At 35.0% G+C, this 6,453-nt stretch overlaps 1 long non-coding RNA gene and 1 pseudogene across 1 annotated transcript; one reads left to right on the top strand and one right to left on the bottom strand.

Annotated features, from left to right (window-relative positions):
- Positions 1–296: 296 nt before the first annotated feature.
- LOC148780459 (uncharacterized) lies at positions 297–2,895 on the bottom strand. Its single transcript, XR_016040041.1, has 2 exons — positions 2,355–2,895; positions 297–442 (listed from the first exon to the last, which is right to left on the bottom strand). It is a non-coding gene; the product is annotated as an uncharacterized LOC148780459 (long non-coding RNA).
- Positions 2,896–3,917: 1,022 nt separating this feature from the next.
- Positions 3,918–6,453, top strand: LOC148780458 (putative disease resistance RPP13-like protein 2; annotated as a pseudogene).

Raw genomic sequence — 6,453 nt, 5'->3', positions numbered from 1 at the left:
AGCCCCAAGTCCACTTTGTGGGGTTGATAAGTGGTTTGCAATTTTCGTTTTCTTCTTTTTCATCATTCGGTTGTCAATCTAAGGAAACCATGGCTTTCAAATGTGGCAAGCATTTTGCTGAAACATTAATCCCATATTTATTTTGGCAGATTATAATATGAGAATTTTTATATAAAATTCCCAATTTATATTGTAGTGATTCACACCTTAAAAAGTCCATCAGAAAGTATTGTCCCGATGTTGAAAACTGATTATCAACTTCGAGATGTAGGGACTAGAAAAAACCAACATAAAAGTCCTAAAGAAATAATGCTACTTTATTATACATTATGAGGACCATCCAATTTTAAGGTTTACAAATGTCTATGAATCTGCTCGATCCATATCCTTCAAAGTGGGCCATCAACTTTTCAAAAGTCGCACAAAATCCCCTGAGTCACAACTGCAACGCAAAATTTAGTGGTGAAAAAGCATCACTTTTGCATACCAGACCCAAATTATTCCACAGCATAGTCTTTAATGTTTGATTTACATCAATAGCTGGCCGTACGGCATCACAAAATAAGTGGCTGAGTCACTCTTTCCACACTGAGAGGGACTAGCTGATTTAGTATCTCTCTCATTGCTCTAACAGATATTAAATTTGAAGGTAGAAAACTCCCAATAATTAACAAATCAAGTTCCATACATGTGGCCGAGTAAATCTTAAATCACATGCCAAGCGATATTAAAATTTGAAAATTTTTAGGATCGAGGCTTGACCGATTTATTAGCTTAAAAAATTATAAGATACGAGAAATACATTTCAATGTTGAGATATTTAAAATATTTAGGGTCGGTGTTTAAAAAATCGTTGATTCGGATTGAAATCGTTCAATGTTATTTGAAAATCGTCCAAAGCGATCTAGATCCTATAATATATTGGAATGCTTTTACAAGATTCAAGAGAACCAGGTTGGTTCAGTGTTTAAAAAATCACTTATCCGAATCGAAATTGTTCAATTTAATAAAAAATTGATATCTGGATCCCAAAAAAAATAAGGTTTTTTTAACATTTTTTTAATAAGAGAACCAGGTTTTTTATATTATTTATATATATTTTAATAAAAATTTGGTGTCGGTCGACGGATATTGTATCACAAGTCACAACGTATGGGACCCTCCTGCACACCCTACCTGCTCACAGCCACATAATGAGCATCAAACTTTTATATACTCCTTCAATCGCCCAATATGCGACCGTCCTGCCTACTTTTCAAATGCGATGACAAGGACAGTGCATTTATTATAAAGACTTATTTCGAACGCACGCTTATTTGGACGAACGCAATAACCATATAATATATAAAGACATGCGACAAAATACTTTGGCTAGTTTTTCTATTTCATACCATTTGTTCAATATTTTTTTGTTTCATCAATAAACAGGTTTGGATTTGGGCAACGTCGGTCAATGAACAAGCCATTTTTTTTATTTTTTGAATTTAAACATCTTCGTTTTTTTTTTTTTTTAGTTTTTTTTTTTTTTTGGAATTTTTTAATATTACAATATTAAAATTTCTAGAAGGTTTTATTTTTGTTTTTAATCATATGAAATGAAATGACTTATCAAAAAAGAAAAAAAAAAGAAAAAGAAATATAATCGTTTTCTAATAATTTTATAATCATGTTTATTATAATATAATAATTAATAATTATACAGACATTTAATCAAAAAATAATGTCTCAATATTCATCTATTTTTACAAAGTAATGAAAATACATAATACATCACTTTTAATTTTTTTTAGAAACTAATACAATACTATTTTTAAATATTTAGAATAATTTTTTTAAAATAATTTGAGACAAACTTTGTCGATTCGACCGATTCTCTTATCCGACCCACTGTTCCACTGATCCGATATGGGTATGGGCGTTGACAACTCGAGTCACCGATCTGTCTTCTTAACCATTGTTTAGAGTCATTCGATTCAAAATACAGAGGATCATTGCCCAATCACAAGAGATGGAAAATTGGGATATTTGGCACTTACTTAACTACAGCTCGCTACATGTTATCATGAGTGGTAATTCTTTATTGACAAGTAAGCAAAGAAAATTAATATAAAATTTCATAAGCCTTATTTTTTAAGTTTCTGAATGGTTTTCTATGTTTGATTTGACTTGAAATTAATTATGTTTAAGTCAGCAATGAAATGCGCGAATAGTTCCATGGAAGGGTGAAGACAGAAGGCAGCTATGGAGTATTTATAGCAAACCAAGCACATTGTTGTTTAGAGAGAGAGATGGCGGACATGGTAGTATCAGTTTTGCTTGGAAAATTGGCAGAACTCGTTGTAAAAGAAGCTTACCTCCTTTAAGGGGTGAGAGATGACCTTCAGTGGATCAGAGATGAACTCTCCATCATGAAAGCGGTTCTCTGGGATGCTGATAATATATGGGGGTCTACTAAGTCAATTGAGAAAAATAAATTATTTGATGCTTGGATCCAACAAGTAAGAGAGCTGGCGCGCGATTCCGAGGATGTCATCGACAGTTTCCTGATCCAGATTGCGAGCATACAAAGGAGTAGAGGGTTATTAGGCAAATTGGTCGCACCAGTGTTTTAAAAACCGGCGAGTTGAACCGGACTCACCCGATTCGACTGAGGAACCAAAATCGGAAACCGTCTGGTTTTAGAGGAGAACCGTCGGGGTTCCAATCCGGTTCTGTCCGATTCTATCTAGTTCCCTCCGTGCATGCATGCGACACGTGTGAGGTTACCCTAATATTTCTACACAAACATATTAATCTATATTACATAGGTATTTATATACCAAAGTGGAATACTCATCTTTCGATGTGGGATAATTCCCAAACATCATTAAATGAAAAAAGAATTTAAATATATTCTATTAATCATCAAAATATAACCACATATGGTGAGGTGGCGTGGTGGTTAAGATTTTTGCTTCTTCATGTGATGTCTCAAGGTCGAGTCCCCTCGTGGGCGTTATTATTTTGTGTTGTATAGTTTTTATTTTATATATTGTATAAATATTTTTGTAAATAATATAAAAAGCATAAAAAAATGAAAAATAAAAAAGTTAATTTTTTGTATATCAGTTAATTTTTGTTGTATATAGTGGTATAATTATTTTTTTAAATAATATGAAAAGCATAAAAAAATAAAACATAAAAAGTTTATTCTATTTGAAATCTCCATCTTTCTACTAAAAATCTCTTTCACTAAATTTATTATAGAAACCTAAAAAAATAAATTTTTGAAAAATTGAAGTGTTATTTCCAAAATTTGTACGCATTTTATTAATTTTTACATTGATAACCAAATCTTTTATTTTATTTATTAATTTTTACATTATAAATCATATAATGTACTATTTTTTTTACAGTTGTCAATAATACATTTTAAATTAGATAATATTATAAAATATTTTTAATTTGTTATTATTTGTCTAATAAAATAATTATAAAATGTAAACTAATAACTATAATTTCAGTATATAATATTATAATTAGTTAGGTTTTAATAATTTTGGATTATAGTTAGTTAGGCTGTAATAATTTGGATTTTTTTAGCGGATTAAGGTTTTTCGTAAAACGAGATTTTAATGGCCATTCTTTCATTGATTAGTCTACTCTGTATAATAGTCCATGTATAATTATATATTTTATCTATGATAATTCTATGATTTTTCTTTTATGTGATGCAAATTTAATGGTTAACATAAGTTTATACAGGGAAAGAGCATCTCAATATTCACAAATTGATGAAAAAAATGAAAGTTAATAATGTAGTACCTTCATTTCTTATTGGATTCTTAAAAAACAATACTTATAATAAATTTTAATAATTTTTTCAGATTTTTTTTAAAGCTTTAATCTGACTGATTCAATCGATTCTGGATCTGAATCGTATCCAAATCGATTTTTGAAATGTTCGATCCGGATCACCGATCCGCTTTTTAAACCATTGGGTCGCACCCATACCGGGGAGCTTCCCATAAAGCACGTGTTTGCGTATCAGACAAGGCGTTGAAGACATTGCAAAGAGAGGGACTAATTACCAGCTTCCAACACAGCAAGTACCCATCTCTTCCGGCGGTGAGACTTCAACAACGGATTTTATCCAATCCATTTCCCATTTGAGTGAGGAGGCAGACATCTTCGGAATTGAGGACGAAGTGGAGTATATAGAAAGATGGTTAGTTCACGGTGAGCCGCAAGTACAGGTAATGTCTATTTTCGGCATGGGTGGCCTGGGTAAGCCAGAAAAATTTATACCGGTACACCCGAAAGAAAATTTAACAACCGTCCTAAAAGAGCTTTTTAAAGATAACAACGATGTTTTAGAGGGGTTGGATGGTATGGAAGAAATAAAACTAGTAGAACATCTCCATAAATATTTAGCTGATAAGAAATATGTTGTGATCTTGGATGATGTATGGCATAAAGATGTGCTTACGGTGGTTCACAATTCACTTCCAAAATCAAAAAATGGCAGTCGTTTTATCATTACGACTCGTAAAGAAGACGTTACCGATTCATTTACAAACTCAAACCACTATCAGGCAATGAATGATACAAGAAGGCCTATGGGAATCGCCCTTGTCCCGAGGACTTGGAGAATGAAGCGAGACTTATTGTAGAGAAATGTGGTGGTCTTCCATTGGCAATTGTTGTTATGGGTGGCAGGATGTATGGGAAATCCGATAAATCGAGTTGGCAGGATGCATCCCGGTAGGGTGGGGATGGTGTTGAGCAAAAACGACATGGTTAGCTCTGTTCTGGAACTAAGTTACGATGATTTGGATCCTTCATTAAGGTGTTGTTTCTTAGATTGTTGTTTATTTCCTGAGGACTATGAGATTCCTCTCCCAAGATTTGGTACGGCTCTGGGTTGCAGAGGGTTTCTTGGAAGGTAAGGAGGGAATGACGGAAGAGAAAGTAGCCCATCTTAATTTTTGTGGGCAAGAAGTTTGATTCATTCAACGTATTCAATCAGGTATGTTACCGTACGGGGAACTCGGTCTTTCTTTTGCTAACAAAGAGTTGTATGGAAAGTTTTGCGATCGAGAAAATTGCAAGTTCGGACAAACGCCGATGTGCTTCAGCTCTTCCAAAAGAAATAAAAATGTCTCCCCATCTCCGAACATTTTCAATGTTCCGCGCAACGGACCGAGATTTAAAGCGCCCTCACTTAAGCTTGACTTCTCTGCCACCAAGTTTTTGAGGGTGCTGGACCTTGAAGGCATCTCTGTTAAGCATTTGCCAGATGAAGTGGGAGACCTCATTCATTTGAGGTACGTCGGATTAAGGAATACAGGTGTTACAAAGCTTCCCAAGTCCTTCAAGAACTTAAGACGCTTGCAAACGCTAGACTTTGAGGGATTCTAGGGGAAACTGCCCACTGGAATCTCTAAAGCCAATACTCTGAAATCTTTGATTGTTTCCCGCTTCCGATTTTCACCTGATGGAGGATTTACAAATGGTTTAAGGAGTTCGACGAACCTTCAGACGCTGGGGTGGGTGTATATTAGCTGATTCAAAGATTGTTAGAGGGCTGCGCAAATTAACACTGCTCGAGGAATTACAACTTCAATTAGAGAGGAGTGAGGATGGGAAAGCACTGTGCACATCCATCCAAAGTGTGGCCTCACTACGTTTTTTACTCATAGCATCTAAACATCCTGATTCAACTCCTCTGCAGATTGAAGACCTTTCTCCTTCCCAAACCACTCTCGAACTGTTAGCTCTAAATGGGCCTCTAGCTGGTCAAAAGCTGCCCATGTGTGTTGTCTCTCTTCACTCTCTCGTTGTCCTGCTCTTATCCTATACCAAAATTACCCAGGACCCATTTGCCATCCTTCACAAATTGCCCAAACTCATGGGGCTCCTTTAATTAAAGGAATCATATGAGGGTAAGCATCTAGCAAAATGCAGCGCAGGCAGCTTCCCCAAACTTGAACTTCTCGTTGTAGAACATTTGAGTGAATTGGAATAGTGGGAAGAATTGGAGAAGGGAGCGATGCCATGCCTCAGAGAACTGTACATTGAAGGCATATTGAGAATGAAGCGGTTGCCTCAAGGCTTCCAACACCTCACCACTCTTCAAACCTTGCAGTTCACAGATATGCCTGGTGAGTATATAGAGCCTCTACGTAGAGATTCAGGCGATGAAGAACGCTCCAAGGTAGCACACATCCCCCGTATTCTAGTTTACAACAGGACCAGTGAAGGTTTGGTTGGTAGCGATGTTAGTGGTACCCTAAATGTGCATTTTTCTTTCTAACAGGGAAGTTACTAAGTTTTTGGGGGGTCTTTTGTCTCTATTGCTTTCTATACAATTAACGAAACTGAGATTTAAAAAGGATTTCTTTTTTCTTCTTTCACAGTCATGTATTTGCAGCAAACAGTTTTGATTAATTCCATATAAGAATGTTTCTTTTT

The sequence above is a fragment of the Amborella trichopoda genome, chromosome 9 (assembly GCF_054954075.1).
Source record: "Amborella trichopoda isolate Santa Cruz 75 chromosome 9, AtrichopodaSantaCruz75HAP2 v2.0, whole genome shotgun sequence".
NCBI classification, from domain to species: Eukaryota; Viridiplantae; Streptophyta; class Magnoliopsida; order Amborellales; family Amborellaceae; genus Amborella; species Amborella trichopoda.
Note: the sequence above shows the minus strand (reverse complement) of the source record. Positions and strands in the feature narration are given on the sequence as shown.